Consider the following 19,439-nt stretch of genomic DNA (forward strand, 5'->3'; position numbering starts at 1 on the left):
TGCCTGAGGGCTGCAAGACACAAAGCTGTACTCCCTACTCTGGCATGGGCAGAAGACTTCCTGGGGTCAAAGGGACTCACGCACAATCACTGAAGGTAACGTTTAACCCTCTAAAGATTATGGTGCCGTTTGCTTTCAAATTATTATGCAAACCACAGCAAAACCTGGGTACCACATGCTGAATAAAGGAGAATGATGCAACAGGATTTTTCAAAGGAATTTGGTAAAGGGGTAGGTCCCACATGACGCTGAAAGTCTGGGACAATTTGGTCCCATCTCCCCTAAATGCCTAGTACAATCTCTCTCTCAGACCATACTTGCTCTGCTCATCTAGCTGGAACTTGTCTGGAGGAGGAGGGTGCGAAGTGCATGATCTCCCCACATGCTTGGGCACAAGAGTCGAGATGGGGCTTGAAAAGAGACTTACTCTTGTTTGTCTCTCCATTCTTTTCCATGATTCAGGGAGTTAACTGGTAGAACCAAGAAGGACTTTTTCCTCTTTTTGTCTCTGATGCATAATTTGACTTCTGAGGCTTTTTTCTTATCTTCTTACAGAGTAACAGAGATTGGCCACAATTAGCACAAAACACGCGAGGGACGCTCTCTCCTCACCCCAGGTACCTGCTGGTTGTGTTTACCCACACCCAGAGGGTTAAATCAATCACCCGAGAAGGAGTTCAGGGAAGGAATTTTCCCACCAGGTGGGAGAGACCTTTCCTCTGCAGTACGGCAACACTTGCTTCCCATGATCCTTTCAAAATTTTGTTTTAAAAATACCCTGCTCCTGCAAGGACATTTTGGTGACAGCCTCAGTATCATCTGTATAGCCCAGTATAGCCGTGGCTCCTTGTCTGTCAGTAGAGGCTTTACAGCTTTCAGCGTGACGGAGACACTCCAATGTTATGCTGTTGATGGAGTGTGAAAGCTAGACAGCAGCGGGCCCGTACCCTAGGATAGCTGGTCACCTCAGGCCCACTCCTGGCCTCTATTCCTGAAACAAGGCTGCAAGGATCTGAAAACAGGAGACTTCCTCTCCGACAGCAGTGTAATCAGCACCAAAGGCAGTAACCAACACGCACTGTATATTTATGGTTCACAAGGCATCACATTGTTAATGAGCAGATAAAACAAGAAGAAAGGGCTGTTCTTTGTTTACATCACTCCCCTCATAAGCAACAGATGTCCTGATAGACTAGACTGCATGGGCTTTGTTGGTTGAGAACCTCCCGCTGGCCCTGGATGAGACCCAAGCATCCATACTGATTTTGTTACAATTGTCAGCTACTTTTGTTACTACAAACCATGAACTGTTGCTGACTCATCTGTGGTCCCATGAGCACGGAGGAAATAATGTATGGAGTCATGCAGTGACTCCATGTATTGTTTTCCTCCTAAGATGACTACTGCTAGTTCACCCAAGAGTGCTTTCTTGTGGGGTACCACAGTTTCGTGACATCATCCTTCCTGGTCACTGCGTACAGGAAGAAATGGCCAGCAGATTCACCATTATTCGGATTTCTGTCTATGACACTGAATGATTTGTGTGTGTTTTTCCAGGACCATGATTTAGGGGAAGACAAGCCATCCAACAGTCCAACATACTGGCAGTGAGTCACAGTTAGTTCCCAGAGGCACAGAAACGCCACGCTGACTCTTTACAGAAGGGCAAATGTGCCTGAATCCTGTGGTGGCATGCTGTGAGCCTGCTGGGCTTTTGTGTTTTTAGCTATCCAGAAAAAGCCAATGGCCAAGCAATCTTCCTGAGCAATATGATGGCTCTCATGGTCTGATATATCATCCACTTTGACCCTCAGATACCTTTCAGCCACAGCTTGCAGTGCTGCTCTTATCCACTAGTCTTACTTAACCTGGGGCCTACCTATGACATGGGACAGACTTCCCGAGGGACTTTACTCAAAGAACTCGCCCATGGTTAGCTCCTGAAAAGTTGTTAGGTGCCCTCTATAAAATCTCCAATTGTATAAAATCTATTTCCCGTATTTTATCACAGCTTAGATCTGTCTGTCTTGATGCTGCAGAACTAATTTGGTGTGGGTTGTGTTTTGGCTAAGATGTGCTAGAGGAGGAAAGAAAAAGAGGAAGAAAGCTACCTTTGAGGTAGGGAATAATTGTGGACAGTTTATGTGGCATTTGCATACTGATCCTGATTACTGCTCCCATTTTTACAAGTCCTGGCAGACACAGTTTTGTAAACTGGAAAAAAAAATTGACATATTTATTTGTTCTCACAGAAGGCTTTTTGTCACAACTTGAGGTGTCACCTGCTCTTCCTCCCTTAAAATAGATTGCTCAGCCTCTTCAGTCCTGGAAGCTGCAGGTGTCATACTCAGGTGGTGTGGCTGGGGGTGGCATGTTCTCCTCAGACAGCCAAAATCAAGCATTCATTACAGCACGTGACATCAAAAATGCCTTGTTTTTATATTATACTTGGTGAATCGAGATTATCTCCTTCACTGAGAACCACATAGAAGTCCATCTCCTTTATTTTGTTTTCAGACAGACAAAAGGCACGTTTGATTAATTACACATGGATGTCTCAAAAGTTGTTAACTAGAACCAATTCTGTGGTTTCCCACTCCAGAGCTTCACCCTGCCTCTGTTAATATGGCAATCACCCACAATTCCAGACAGAAACTGCCTTACATCTCACCCCAAAATGCCCTTCCCCCTTAAAATACAGTGGCAAGGCTAATTTTCTTGTCAGTGCAGGTTACAGCTTGTTGGTCCAGATCACATTTGCAGTGGGAAGTAATGTAATGCTCCCTTTTGATTTCTTATGGCCAGCAATCACTTCATTTCTGAAGTAGAGTGCTGTGCGAACCTGCTCCATAAAGCCTCGTCTCATGAGCACTGTAGATGTCCTCGAGGCACAAGTCTGATAGCAGTACAGGTAACTGTGAACACCACCTGAGTGAGGCACAGGATAATAATAAAGATGGCAGCAGTGCCTATACTTCACCAGGTTATTCTCCTTTGTTTTGGTTTTCGATATTTATAAAAAAGTCAGTGTGCTCGAGCTTAAAAATAATGATAAATAAATCAATGATTTGAATTTTCCTCAATAAGATCTGAAGAAAAGACCTGTAAGTATTCTCAAGTTACTAGCACTGGGCAGCTGAGCTAGCTGTCTACAGCAGGGTCCTTTCCATCACACGTACGCTCGAAGTTTGGGTTGGTGATACTAATAGCACACCCTTGAACTGTGTCTCCATTCTTCAACATGACAATAAAAGTGGACTGTGCTGCTCTGGAGCATTTTGTCAGCTCACAGTGATTGAAAGATCCTCCCTGAGGCTCTTTTCTCCTTAATATCATGCAGAATTTCTGCCTTCTCTTTCGAAAGAAAATTCCTTGTTTAACTTCTCTAGGGTCACTGTATACCGGTGCAGAAAAACAGGTGCAAGACAGGTCTCTCTTTCATGTTAAATTTCCGTAGGCTTCAATTCTCCATAGATGATTCACATCATTTCTGGATCAAATTACCCAGTTTTAACTACTGACAGGATCAAATTAACAAGGAAAAATGGAATACAAAATGAAACACATTGTAATGAGGGTGTGACACACAGAAGTACTGCTAACAGACTGAATTCTCTTCCCCTGTTCAGAAAGGTAGCTGTACACATGCCTAGCTTACAGCAGGCCAGTAGTGAACAAAAATTCAAAAGGCTGTGCAAAACATTTCAAGTTAACTACACCTCTGCCTGCAGTGACTGAAAGCCTCTGTCTCCTGGATTTAGTCACCTGCCAGGTTCAGAGGACACAGGTGTGAAACTACAGAAATTCATATTTCAAAGCATTGACTCTATGAAAGGACTGTCACGCTATCCAGACAACATACAACATCAACAACTGACTTAAAACCAGTGCATTTCTGCCCTTTGCAAATCAAATACACAGACCTGGCACATCCACAATGTGCATTAAAGGAAGTAAAAACACCCAAGCTACTGGGGATCTTGCCAGCCCTGGAACTGAAGCAGCATCCTGAGAAAGGCGTTATTTGCTCACAAGTTAATGCAACTCTCCTATCTAATGTATCTACGTAAGCTAACATATCTCTGCATGGGCTCACTCTGTACAATACAGACCTAACACAGTTACTGCTCACCACTGCAAGGGTCTTTGTGCTGTGATCCATTCTACTCCATCCTACGCAATAAGATCTTCTTCATCACCCATCGCCCTCTTCCCTTTTGATACGCAGACCACAACGGAAAATTTGGGGTAACTTCAACGTTACAGGGGCCTGAATGTCCCTTATCTGCTTGTGCACAGCCTTCCTGTACTTCAGTAGAGTCATATATTATGAATGAAGAGTTCCTAAACAGATTCATCTTAGTTTCCTAAATTAATCTGGTTATTACATTGAGCACATGGCCCCTTCCTCAGGTATTTACTTCTTCACTTACTATAGCAAGCATCAGCAGGTAGAACCAATTAAAAAGATGAAGAAGGCTGCCACAGTGATACCTAATCACTACTTTTCAATAAAAGGTTCATGTTTGTGGAGTATTTTGAAGTGATTACACTGAAATTCCAAGTTCTATTTCCTCATTTTGGATGCTAATTCTGCCTTCAGAATCCCTTAAAAGCACAGAGATACAGTCTTGTTCACCGTTTTATCTGGTCACGTTTATTCCTGCCAATATTAAACTCTTCTAAGTTTCATAAATAAAGCTGGAGCAGTGGTGGGAATAGGGGGAACAGACGACTGTTTTGTTAACTTTCACTGCAAAGCGGCATGGGTCTTAGACACCTCTGCATCCTTTCAGCTATTAAGGTATTTATTCAGCAATTAAGGAGTTTAGCAAGCGTGTTCTCCACTCCACCTTGCTTACACAATTTACCATCCTTTAATTTCTTCCACAGAAGACATTTTATGCTGCAAAATTCTTTAGACTGAAGATCCATTTGCAAGTCATAATGTCGTTTTAATGAGTAGTATATTATGGTCAGTAAACTAAATGTTGGGTATACATTTATGCATGCCTATTTTCAAATCATTTGAGCAAATTTATATGATATATAAATAGGCACAACAGCTAACGTTAACAGATGCTGCCCTCTGATCATTAAAGCCTCATCCTTTACTTTGGAGTTTCAGAGATCAGTATCTGAGACCTCAAATAAAACATACACTTCTGAATACAAATCTATAAATAGCAGCAATTTCTTTAAGGGACTGCTATGCCTTTTGAAAAGACATATTCCCAGAAAATATTTTCAGAAATAGAAGCTTTGATGGATAGGACCCAGCAGTTTAAATCAATATATAAACTTGTAGCAAAGCATTGCTGGTGCAAGTTCTATACCTCCAGATTTTACTTCCCAGTCAGGTTCCACAAAGCCTAAACTGAGAGTCAGAAGTCTTCACTCTGTGTTCCAAATGTGGGAAAATGTGTTCCAAATGTGGAAACTAGTTCAATACTATTACAGCTACATGGAAATTTGTTGTGGAAATGACTGGTAGCGTGTGCATGCACCACAACTTGCTTCTCTGTAACACTATTAACTGACATAACTAGTGTATATGGAAAAGGATAGCTTACAATTCAATTTAAATCAATAGTTCTGCTTTGTACCAGTAATTTCATCTCTGGAATGTCATATATCCCCATTTCACACCTAAGCCAATGGAAAAAAATAGGATCATCAATAATGAGAACACCACCAAACAAAGAATCTCCTCTTCGCATCCTCTATTCCTCACACCTCTCCAGAGGATCTCCAGCAGCATTTTCCTGCACTGGAATCTCACGATGCTATTTAAGAGCAACCTGAACAAGCAAGGCAGAATTAGCATTATCAGTCTTGTGAGTGTTACATTTTCTTTTAAAAGAGGTTGCACATCTTAATGCCCCAAATGTGGAAGTGGAACATTCCTGAACGACAATCCCCTGGTATATTGTTTCCCCCCATATGCAAAAGATTCCTTCACTGATGGTCTGGAACAAGAATTGGAAAGCATTAGGTTGTGGGATGGTCAAAAGAATGAGGCAATGTGGAGAAGGGTAATATTCTGTGAAATTACTTACCTTTACCTGTAAAGTTAAATTCTAGTCTGAAGTTTACTCTTTTCAGTGTGGGACTAATTTATTTATTCTCCTGTAGCTTTGAGAAAACAGTGACACTTCAACACTCAAGATGAGACAAGAGACCATTAGCTGTGCCAGAAGAGTGTCTTTTAGGGGTGGTAACAGCTGAGCAGTTTTTCAGGGTCACAACTTTGGATGCAAACACCTATATCCCATCTTAAGTGATTAAGCTCTTTTTTTTTTTTAATTATTTAATTTTTAAGCACCCTTAGATCTTCCCAACTTTACTGAGCTACTGTGAGGATAAATACATCAAAGACTGTAAGGCAAAAAGATACAGTCTCGTTGGGAGTTAAACCCCAGCCAGCAAAGAGTTGAGACACACTCAATAACAGTTCTTCACCACTGACTGCAAAATGGAAGTAAAGTTCCCAATTATTTAAAAAACAAAACAAAACACAACAACAAGAAAGTGTCTTTCTCCGAATGAAGACACTGAAGTTTCTAATTATCTGCGTGAAGCAGAGGACTCCAACTGTAAGTAATTACTTATGAAAAGTGAGTGTCCAATTTGTCCAGTTCATCTGTTATCATCTGGTCCCCTCCACATTCACTCGCTGTACCTACTTTCAACGTAGGCTGGCTTTTCAGGATCAGTAGTTCTAAGCAGCTTAAAATCTACTCATGGATTAACAATGGAAGAAATGAGTGGACTTTAAACTTATTTTATTCTTAAAGGAGCAATGTCTTGCATTAATTTGCTTATCAGCAAACAAGTAGAATCATTTCCCCAGTTTCTTCCTCAAATACATATTGAATAATGATATCTGTTCTATCTGAAATTGAGAAATGTTAGTGGCTGGTGTTGGGATTTTTACTTCCAGTAAGTTATATAAAAACAAACAAGCAAACAAAAACAATCAGCAGATCAAACACACAGCTACACCGTTTCCTTTTCCACCAAGAGTCTTCCATACTGTCAACAAATGTAATACAGAAAGGAAGAAAGGCAAGAATTTCAAAAAATAAATGAAAACTGGGGAGAGGAGACAAAAAGTTAGAAAGACATGGCATTGAATATTTAGAAAGTAGGCTTAAGTAGTGGGTTTAATTTTTTTTGGGGGGGGAACAAATCACAAAGCCTTTGGTTGGAAAAAAGGCATTTGATTCATTTGATTCTCTCCCTCTTCCTGCTCTAGCTCATAGAAAACAGTACAGACTGGATACAGAAGAATCATGCCAAAGAACATATGAAGACTCATTTTATAAGAACAGTTTAGGAGTTTCAAATTTTAAGGTGAAGTAACTTTACTTAGCTATCCATCTTTGAACAATAAATCCACTCACTGCATGAACTTCAACTGAACTACACAAATCTGAGGCAGGTCTATGTTAAAAAGAAAACAGAAATAGAGGGGAGAACTATAAGATCCTGCAGGCATTTTGCATAGATAGTCTTTGTGCTTAGTAAAATACTGTATGCCTGATTATGCTTGTAAGGTCTGGGAAAGGGGAATGCTACAGTCCTTACTTAAACAATAATGTAATATTACACATTATTTTAGAAACATTTCACGGGTGTAGGCTAGTTATCCATGTATGAAAAGAGACACTTTCTGCATCTCAGAAATAATGGATCATTTACTGAGGAAAAAGTAACAAAGACTGCCCATGTTTGTCACAGATGAAATGCTAGCAAAAATGTTAATTGCGAATCATATTTTGAATAAAAACATACAACATAGCTATATTGGATTTTTAACATACAACACCTTTAGGCAAATACTACAATACAAAAAGCAATTAATAGGTCCTATATTGGAGCCATGTCTCTAAAGCTAAAATGTAATCTAAGCAACTCACAGAGATTCTTCTTTCAATCTAACTGCTTATTGAGAAACAGCAAGAAAGAAGAACCTTTTACCCAGCATGTTAAACAATGTATAAGGAAGAAGTAGAAAGAGGATAATATAATGAACAACTTACAGACAGTCAAAAGTTGAAACATCTTTTTATAGAAAAAGATGTTTTCTGAAAAAAAAAAAAAAAGTCTTTTCCCTTCAAAAAGAGAGTCAATTCCATAGGAGTACAGGAAATGCTAAGAACCATTTTTACACTCAAAGCAAAAATTCTTCAGTTTCACTGTCACCAAATGCATTTGCAATATTTAATCAAAACCTAATTATAGTCAATAGCAAAATAATTCATTTTCTTTTTCATTTGTTTGTAAAGCATGTCTTTCTCTGTTCTCCTCATTCCCCTTCCTCAAAAGCAGACATGCCGTTCTGATAAAAACATATACTTCATAGTTAAGAGAATAGCTGGCAGGCCTATAAACTATGCAAATAACATTCAGTTTGCAAACCACATTTACTACACTTGGCTGATGGAAGAATGATTATTCCACATCTCGATTCACTAAGAGCATACTGACTACCTAAATACGCAACATTTCCTGTACCCCTAATAGCTTCCACGGTTTAGTAAACACATTCCACATATTACGGTAAAAGATTTCAAATCCAACCTTTTCTTCCACAGAGCATCCTGCATTAATACAGCCTAGAATGTTATGGAAGGAAAGGGAGGAATGCTATACACATTTCATGGCAATTGTACCAGGGTCTGTTACAACACGTGGTTTGACTTTTAAGCTATCTAATAAGAGGCAGAACCCCAAGCCTCAAAGAGTGTGTATTAGAAAGCATACATTATGCCCTCTATCGAAAATTACGTAATTTGACAGTAAAATGTATAAGTAAGCCCATAATTACCTTAAGTGTCTGCCACACAGTCAACCCTCTGGGCTCACAAGTCAAAATATTGTGCTAGAACTCCCAGAGAAGAGAGGTAGGGAGAAAAGGGAGGGCCAGGATATGACGTTAGGGTTAAACACTACCCTGAGCCGCTTCCTCGACCCCATGGTTCAGAATGGTGTGGCACTGAAAACCCATGCAAGAGTGGGAACAGCTTCTCCAGCCATGGCTGGGTTACCACAGCTGGCCTCCCCATGCTTGATAATGGGGTTTGTGCTGCCAGTTACGTCTGAAATGAAGGAGTGACAAGGAGCAGCGATACCATTTTGAAACACGCAACTCCCATGAGTACTACTCACCTGAAACACAAAGCATCAGCCACTTCTGGCAATGCATGTGTGAAATAATCCACCTATTAGGTCTTTAAAAAATGGAGTGCAATCTCTGCTTTTTGCAGACAGCAGAAATCCTGTGGCATTTTTCACAAGAGCAGGAGGTTTGCCACATTATTCTTGGCCCGAGCTTCCTGTCTCCCCCTACTATGTCTCATGGATCTTAGCTGCTGTGTTCTGCAGAGCTGGCTACATTTCATGGCATTGTATATAAACAGTTGTACAAAAGATTTGGAGCATAGAGAGGCATTGTACGAGTCTTACAGGCATATCAAACATAAGGTTTGCCCCACATGCAAGAAGCAATACTGGCACAGTGAACATGTATTTATTCATCAGTTACATCAGTTAGCCCCTTTCAGCACCCTCACAACATCAGATCCACTGAGGTGCAGTTTCAAAAACATTGTATGAAAAAAACAAAACAAAACAAAACCTGTGGGACTCACAGCATACAGAAATCGTCTTTGATTTTGTACCCAAGCCTAGACATTTTGCAATAGGTAGAATTTAACCTTTAATTTGTATTGAGCCTCTTTCCATGCCCATAGAGTAGAACTATACAAGTAATTTTGAAGCACTTTTGGCACTGGCCAATAACTGAAATGCAACAGAAAAGGCAATAGCCTCTCACAAAGCCAACTCAGCATATACAAACTCTTCCTCGGCAATAAATAGGGGGCAAATATGCCTGCACTGAAAGATGGGGGAAAAAAAAAGAAAAAAAGAGCTCTGCGGAATATCAAACACTCTTTTGCCCATGCTGTGAGGAATAAATATTCCTACCATTTGGGAACATTTCATGATATTTTTAGTGGTATTCACCATGGTACATTCCTAGGGAAACATCAGACAGAAATCAGATCATTTATAAAAATTAATGAAATACTGATAAAATCAAGAAAATGGGACTGTCGCAATGGATGACTGCGCAAATAACAAGACAGGCTGTAGACCTGAGTGTACCGCATCTATGCTCTTGGTTCCTATAAAAAGCAGTGTAAAGTTAGCCCAGCAGAGGCTGTAGAATGAAACTAAGTATACTGAGTGAATTTCAGTCTGCTGTTCCTGCTGAAGTACCCAACGGGAATAGTAGCACTATTCTGGAGATCCTAGAGGCAAAAAGGGAACAAACAGTAGAAGAGTGAAGAGTGAAAAGGAAGGGAGAAGAGACAAGAAGGAGAGACACAGTGGGATACTCCAGCACTAGAGAAAATCAGCTCCACCCTTCTCAGCCAAAGGGAGAACTGCAGGGATACCTGACCTGCTGATAGCAGAAAAGGCGATAAAAATGAAAGCACACCTCCAGAAACACTCAGTGAGAGCATGGAAAGTATAAAGATAACAGGAGAGAAAAGCAGAGCCTCTGCAGCAAGAATAAGCATACCAAATAACAAGAGAAAATCAAAGACAATGCCAGGTGGAGAGGGTCACAAAAGAGGCAGTATCTACTTTTAATGAGATAAACTGCATTCTTCCATTTCCTCAGCCTCTGCTTTTGAAAGCATCTGGCATCATGGCAGACAGGGAAAGCTTTTCTACTTTCAGACTAACCCGCCATGGAAAAGTGCTTGCAACTATAGGGTTAATATCACAGCCTGTCACTTCTTTGGGAAGTGCTATTTGGAAGTAAGTTTGTTAAGTGCTGAGTATTTTGAAATGATAAAGAGTGTTGGAAAGGCAGAGACCTGAGTGCCACAGAGAAAAATCCTGAGAGCAATAATACAATCTAACGAGTACGTGAACTCACTAGTAGAAATCCTGCCCTCCACGAACATAATAATGACATTTCCATTGTTCTCAGTGAAGCAAAGATTACAACCAGCAACTGATGGACATAAATTGAAAAAACATTCTCCAGTCAGGCTACACAGATTCTTGGGAAAAGAAAGATTGTCCTGTAATGCAAAATATTCTAAACATAACATTACAGAAAAAGCAAACATTAAAAGTGTTTTAAGCATTTGAAATGCAGTTTAGAAAAATAATTAGAATCATACAGAAACCTACGGTTATTGACATATTAAAATAGTTCAGGACAAAGGATGTGTTGCTTAGAAACTGAATGTACAGGAAAGATCAAACACACTCAGTTCTTTTTGCAAAAATCCAAGCATCACTTCTGGCCACAGACTGAAGTCAGTTAACAGCAATAAGAAATAAATGCATACATATGAAAAAATATTTATGTTAATTTGTGTGTTAACAGTAAAACTGATGTGTTATGCACTCACGTGCTGAAACCGACATTTGTCAGAGAAAAGTAAATCAGCAAGTGCCGTTTCATTTCCCTATCCATTGCTTTTACAGCTGGTAGAAGATTTGCAAAGTACTTGAAAAACTTGACCCTTCTCCAGCCTCCCCCGCATGAGTCACCCAACCTTCTTCCAGTCATTAGGCTGCGCTTCCTGCTGGGATGCAGCACTAAAACAAACGAGAGACACCAGCTCTGGTCACAGTTAGGGAGGCAATAAACTAGCGACAGGTATTTTTCTGAAATTAAAAAAAAAAAACTCCCATATATTATACGTATTGATGAAATGCCAGTCCATGACACTAGCTTACAAGGAGTTGCATTTCTAAACACATTCTGAAGCGCTCCAGTTCATCGCCTGTCCTGAACGCATGTCTTCCTTGCTTATATACAGACAGGCAAAATGACATACTGTATTTTATATACTTCAGAAATATTACAGACAAAAATATTAAGTCACTTCCTTTAGCTCTTTTAGCTCTATTAAGAGTAAATTTAAACTAAAATTTCACAGATGCAGTTCCAACTTTTCATATTATTTTTAAATCGGTATCAAATACTTGTCAAGTTTGAGTGTTTTAGAAGTTGACTCTCAGTTCACTTTTTCTACTTTGCTGCAGCTCACCCATGGTAAGTCTCTATTCTAAAATGTCTTTTATGCATTCAGATTTCTGGGAAAACCCCACTTTCCTTAACCCAAAATAAATCCCAAATGAAGCATCCTTTGAGAGAGGTGATCATGCTTAGTCAGCCAATTTAAACTAAAAATTTAACCTTTTCTGTCCAAGACCCTCCTGGTATTTTAGTTCCAAACTTGCCTACTAATGCACTAACTGCGCTAAGAGAACTACTGTCCCCATAAACTCCTTGGTTTCATTCCACAGTGCACACAGGAGACACAACCCCTTTAAACTTCAAGGAGTTCCCATTGCAGTGCAGAAGAAGAAAAATTCAGAGATTATGGAATAATCATCTCCAAATCGATCAATTTCCCCCTGAAGGTAAAAAACTGAAAGAAAGAAAAAAGTTGAACAGTTCCAGCTTGCCTTCTTGAAGGGAAAGCACCCCCAGGGCATGTTGTAGAATGATCCCCATCTCTTTCTCCTGGTGCTTATTAAGAGGTCATAGATTTCAGTTACACTACAGCATTCCCAAATGATAGCCCCAGCTAAGGACTATGACCTCTTAGAAAAAGTACAGGGATATAAAATTAGGAATATTAAGGGTTCACATTAAGAAAGAGCTTGCCTCAACTATCAGTCATTTTGGAAGAGTGGTTGGGATTAACAGCATATCTGGTGTCTTGTAAAAAACAGAGGAGCTTTAAGGGACTGCAGGGTCCAGCATTTTCTGAAAGTGCTACGCTCACCCTATGCCAGGGCTAAATTTCTATCTGAACATCACAATGGATTTCCACAATAGAGTATTCAATACAATAGGTGCCTTTCTCAAAAAGCACAAGGTATAGCTCAGAACATCCTGGGTGAAGTAAGATGTGCTCTCTCTTTGTCTTACCCTATTCCTTCTAACAGAGTCACAGTACGGAAGCAGCAGTGGTTTTACGACCGTCATAGCCAGGTCATTATGCCAAGACCAGACAGGGAACAGAGTCTCTTTAAGGACCTTTCCCCTCCAACAGTTCTCTTTTTCATAAGGAGAGAGGTTTTTTACACCCTTCAGACAATGTTTGAAAGGATAAACTGAGCCCATAGAGGTGGTGTGTTAGTGAGCCACCATATCGCCCGCCCGGAAGCCTTAATACTCTACAGCTGATTGTATAAACATGAATTAAGGTTCTTCTACAACTACATTAAGCAAAGTGTTAAAGAGCTGTGGGGCATTTTGTTACACTTGGCTTTCAAGCTATGAATTTAACTGCTGAACATATAAGTAATGATAATCTGTTGTACCTCCCATTCTGTTCATTTCTAAATGGTAATTAAAGCAAGCACCAATAATAAAAACAGCAAGTATTTCAAGAAAATAATTTTAGGAGGTGTGGGAAATTCACTGCTTAAAAAGACTAATTTGTCATGGCAACAAGACACAATTTGTAATACACTGACAATACATTATAAATATTCCGGTAAAATAGAAGCATGTAATAAACAACAGGTATTTACAGTAACTGACTCTCCGAAACACCGTAGTCAATACGGACTGTAGGTGTATATATGTGCATGCATGCAAGACTCAATCACTTTATTTTTAATAGCGTGTCTATTAGAATCACACACATGAATTCCCATTGTACTGAATAAAGGTCAGGGTAGCTACGACCCTGTATCAGCAGCAGCTTTACAATTCAAAGTCTGTATTGCTAAGGACAGTGAAAAGCAAGACAAGCTTGGCCACGGGATCCATATTGATTACAGCAGTAATTGGAAGCAGCATAGTTATCATAGGGTAAGTAATGACTATTTTCTCCTTCTTCACATATGTGCCAGTGCTGATGATTCCCCCTACCCTACCCCACCTCCCTCTCTCCTGCAGGCAACCGTCTTCCTTGGACAATGAGAATTCGGAATTTCAGATGCATAGATCAAATAGTGATTATAGTACCGCTCTCCCAGAACTGGAATGAGCTCTGGCAGTTACGTCCTCCACACAAGTGCTTGATAAAGGTCAGTGGATTACCTCATGTCATCACCTGACAGATCTCAGAAATTGGACCCTCTTCTGAAACAGGCGGGAGGTGCCACTCGAGGACTGGGAGAAGGAGGTTAACGTTCAATGGGAAAGACACGGCAGCCAAATGGTAAGACAGAGAGAGACCCTGTGCTGCCCACTTGGAAATGCTCTCTGAGGAAACGGCTTGACCTTTAGAACACCCAGCAGTGGTTATAAATAAATGTAGCAACAGACTGTCAATGTAATAAAGCAAAGTCCTGAATCTAGCTAGGGCAAATTTTCAACAGAGTGCTAGGGAGACAGTTTAACCAAGTCTAAAAACCTAAGGAGCTGGGCAAGTCAGTACTTGGAGACAGGGACAATGGCACAGTTAGCCTGATAAATAAGTAATACAAAAGCCAGATGAGGAATTATTTACAATGCTATCACAGCCCCCTCCAAAGCATGTAATAAGAAGGGGTAGGAGCCTATTGCTTTTACGTCACCCACAATGGCATGTCAGGTACATCTAATTGATGGTCTCACAGCCCTAAGCCAAAAAGTACCACATAGACATGTCCTCTGGTAGAGTTTAGGACTATGATCTTTAGCTGAGTGGGACTTAAGAAGAAGACACTAAAGTAAGGTAAGCTGTTACCTAAACCTCTAAGTCCATGCAGAAAAACGGATTCTGTCTTGACGGGCACATGGGGTCTTTGAACCTGCAGCACCGCATACTGTTGTCCTCAATCCTTATCCTCAGCAAGAGAGTACTTACTGAGAAGCTTTGAGAAGAAGTATTCAAAAGCACGGTTCAAATGTATGATGCCCAAGCCCCAGGATGACTGGAGTGATGTTCCAGCCAGGAGAGAATACCTTGATGCATGTAACAGCACTTGGGCAAACTCTGCTTCCATGTTCCATCTTCCTAGGAAGGCCTGGATTGCTGCAAGATGAGCCCTAATAGTACTAAAGACACTGCTAGATTATTTACATGTGAAATACAGCTCAGAGACAGTTGTACCAAGGGCCAGACCCAGTAAGCACCGCTCTGAGGCTGCCTATGGCAAAACCCCTTGCCAATGAGAGCACTACCATCTCTGGTTCAGCCATTGCATACCAGGCAGCCTGGCCAGCAAGGAAACATCTCTGTCCATGGTACTCAGCCAGGCAAAGGTTTTCTTGCTGCTGCAACGATGCTGGGGCTGGGAAAATAGTTTGCCATTCTCCTAAGAGCTCACCTTCACACAGTGGGAAGTCCTTGGCGGACATATACTGCAGGTAAGTCAGCCACTGCTACCCCTGCCAGTATGGGCAACAAGAATTATCTGCCTTTTTTTAGTCATGGAAAAGTCAGGCTAGTGGAAGAGGAAAATCGGAAATCAAAGTGAGGAAAAAATGATCAGGGAAAGATAGACAGGAAACACTGAAAGCTCCCTGGAAGACACCACCACTTGCTTCCTCTCCCACTTCCATACAGAACAGGAGTTCTGGCATTTACAGTTAATGCTCACAAACAGGTTTATTACGGGAGTTCCCTGCGTCAAAACTAACAGTTCCACCATAAAGACATTGGTTGCCTTCATTTACAAGGGGTCGCTGACAGACAACTCAGGAAGTGCAACACACTGCTTTTAAAACACCCAGGAGGTGAAGATCTAGTGGTTTTATGACTTATTAACAGTCTCAAGAGCAGAGATTAATGGTTTCTGAGCAAAAAGGGGAGGAGTTTATGCCTCATTGCCCATGTTGGCCATTCATCATGGATCTATTGTCTCTCAAGGTAAGGACAGGGGTTTTGAAAACCAGCGACAAGGCTATGCAGCCTACTTTCACAGCTTTGAGCTCCAGAGCAGTGAAGTTCCCTCCACGTCTGAGCAGTACAAAGCTGCCTGCAAGAATGTTTACACAAAATTTTGATATGAACACCTAAGAGTGCAATTAGCAAGACCTTCATCTATCCTCCCAAGGAGCATACAGTTCTGCATATAAAGTTCTGTCTGGCAGATTCCCCAAACTGCTAGGATTTTAGTGGGCCTTGGCCATTCTGTCACACACAGGAATTTTCCATCCAATACATTGACAGACTTACTCCGATAGGCATGCTTGGAGGCCCAGTCTCACAGAACCGAGCTTCACACAACAGCTATACAATTTCCCAGTGCTCTCTGAATTCAAAACTATGATCTTTAGACAAAACCACAATCTTTAGAGGCAGAAGTTACCACCTTATTCCCCGTAAGATCAAGAAGTTGGAGTTGCACACGTGGGTCCTGGACCACTTAATTCTGAAAGGATGCGAGTCCACAACTTGCAGACTCAAAGAAGTCCATTGAACTACCATGTGCATTGGCTGGGATTGAAAACTGGAGGAGCAGGTCTGCTTTCCACCCACTCCATCAAACAATGTCATTTTGTGGAAAAGAAGTCTGAATTTTGTGATTCAAAGCAAATGGAAAAGTAGAAGTTGGTCTCTGTAGAACAGCAAGTAGAAAACCCTCTAGGGAAAAAGAGAGGCCTAAGCTTAAGTCCCCCGTCCAAGCACTGTTTGTCTTTCATTCAATAACTGTTTAATGTAAAATCCATATGCAGTCCTTGGTGCAGGAATTCTCAAGAGAAACAGGGTGACTCTCTCAAGTGAAGTAACTGTACTTGGCAAACAGTGCTTGGCAGTGTGCCACTAGCTGCAATGAGGCTGATGAATATGCTTTTGGTGCATCAGAGATTTAACTTCTTTGGGTTCTTGTCCTCTGAAACACTTTTATCAGACTCAGATTTTTCTCTGCTTCTGCAGAAATGACCAAGGACCTTTGCCATGTATCTTTTTTTCCACACAGATGGTGAAAACTGAAAAACCAGTGGCAAGATGCACAATATATTTGGCCAGCTCTAGGATTATTTTGCTAGCACAAAGAGCAATTCTAGCTAGGATATCAAACCATGACAATGCTAAGTGCTCACAAGATTTATCTTGTAATCTCACTGTGAACAGCATTCACCCTTTGGGACAAAATCCCCTGGAAAGCTTTCAAGTCTTCTAGTGAAGGAGATGATCCTGGCATTACCAACTCATTCAGAAAGATGAAAGATTCCTGGGCACTAGGAGCAAGAGAAAAGAGGCAAGACAATGAAACCATTACAGAGGAATCTCTATTACCCTCTGTTTGCTAAGTCCGTGATCACTTGTGATGCATGCTTTCTGTGAAGCTGTTACGGAGCACAACCTCTTACTTCTAGACATGCAAGAAGGTAATGATCTGTTTATCGACCACACAGGAGGATTGTGCCCATGAAAACTAATTACGATCATAATCAGAAGCACAGAAATACTGACTTGGCTAGAAGTTCCCAGCCTAGTGATACTCCAGTGCTGAAGGAGAGTAGCACCCAGAATAACTGGTACCCAATACATCTGGGATAATCTTCAGGTGGCATGTGAAAGGAATCTCTGACCATAGCTAGAGAAGAGAACTGCATCTCCTCACTGGTAGGAGATACACAACCGTAACAAACAATGTTTTCAGCATCAGAAACAAGTCAGGGGATAACATGTATGACTCTCAACTCTATCTGACACACTTACTCAACCTGTCAAAGCTCTAGGACTAAGCTAGAGCCCAAAGCATAAAACTACGTCTACCTAATCATCTAAAGGTAAAATAAATATCCCCAATGGAGAAATAGCTCATGCCTTTTCCCTCAGAACACCCTCAGTCTTGAAGCTAGGGCCGCATATGATTCAGTAGCCTGCTTTCAGACAAGTTTTACAACCTGCAATGCCATTGGGGCTAGTAGAGAAGTCACACAACATGCACTGGGTTTACTGACATTCAGGTGGAACATGGCAGTCCTGTGCACCAGTACCTCTATCACTGTTGAGCTATTCAAGTCAGCCACCTAGACTGGCATATTTGCTGCATGATTGCCTGAGTGCAAGGCAGCACATCAGGATGCTCCTTTTTCCAGTACTGCTTTTTTTATGACCAAGACTTCTGATTCCAAAGCAACCTACCGGATCATCAAGAGAACCAAGCTTGATGAGTATGTCTGTGAACACACAGAGCCAGCCAGAGGAAAGGCAGTTTCTACCTTCACTGGGAAGACATCCTACAGTACAGTCCCTGACGGTTTGAACAGAAAGGCGAAATAAACAGCACAAAACACTGTGCAGAGAGGATAGATTATAAGCGAAGTAGGAGAAGATTAGGGCAAGTGTGTGATAAACCGTAACAGCATATATGCCAGAAGTGCAGAAGGTTTAGTTTTTTTTTTCAACCATCTGTTGGTAGATAGAGAAGGTGTGTTTGAGGATTCAGTAGTGCACCAGACTTGATCCTGCGTGCAAGTTTCTGCAGTGGGATCCAAACTGTCAAATACTAGGACATCAGGCTCATAATCATGCAGAGTCCTTTACTTTTGTACATGACTTAAAGGATGACGATGTGCAAGTGGCTCATGAGTTATTAAATGGAAATGCTGCAGGAAGGATAGAGTGAGAAAAACATTAACATCAGAGAGAAACACTATTAAAACCATATTTTGATTGCCAATCTTTTGTAATGACTAAATTAATATAGTACAGCATCTTATCTGCCAGTGGTTACAAGTATTGCAAAGATATTTTTTTGGGCTTTTCCCCCCCTTCATCCATTATCTGTTTTTCACAAACATCACAGGATTTGTTAGCAATTAACATAAATAAATCATCACCTTTTCAGAGAAAGCTTCAGTACAAGAATTTCAGATGATAGCAAAAAAATATTACTAAATAGCTCATGAAGGGCCTGTTCCATCCCCCACTGAAGTCAATGGGAACCTTTTCATTGACTTCAATGGATATTGGATGAGACCCAAATTGAAAAGATCAATAGCACACACATTAGAATAAAAGAGCAGCTATGCCCTCCTCTAGAAAAAGAACACGAGTTCAATTCAAACAACAGATTACAGGAAGGAACCAGTTGGGGAGAACTTTTTTCTTCTCCTTTGACAAAATCTGCGAGAGGGCAGCAATTCAAGATCCTAAGGGGTAGATCTCACAGAGTTGTAAGTAACTCTCATCTTCCAGTATGCTCTGAATAGGTGGGGGTGGACTGACACTGAGAGACTGGGGGCACTGTTTAATAAACCGGCTCCCCTTTCCCCATTCATGTCTTTGGTTGAGAGTGGGAAATGAAGATTCAACAAAGCAATTTCATTCCTTCCCCTGAAGTGTCAGAGCTTCAGAAGAACACATCTAACATTTTCAGACGCTAAAACTAGAAGCCCCAGTATCAATTTGAGAACCTACAGTGGCAAGCCCCATTCTCAAGCACATTACCAGGCTGGTAGAATTAGGGGCAGTTGAGACACTATGGCAGTCAGCTCT

The 19,439-nt window shown here is 41.0% G+C and overlaps 1 protein-coding gene across 33 annotated transcripts in view; it reads right to left on the reverse strand.

Annotated features, from left to right (window-relative positions):
• ZNF521 (zinc finger protein 521) overlaps positions 1–19,439 on the reverse strand; it is a 231,881-nt gene that overhangs the window by 185,689 nt on the left and 26,753 nt on the right. The gene's annotated exons all lie outside the window — the stretch shown is intronic.

The sequence above is a fragment of the Cygnus olor genome, chromosome 2, assembly GCF_009769625.2.
Source record: "Cygnus olor isolate bCygOlo1 chromosome 2, bCygOlo1.pri.v2, whole genome shotgun sequence".
Lineage (NCBI taxonomy): Eukaryota > Metazoa > Chordata > Aves > Anseriformes > Anatidae > Cygnus > Cygnus olor.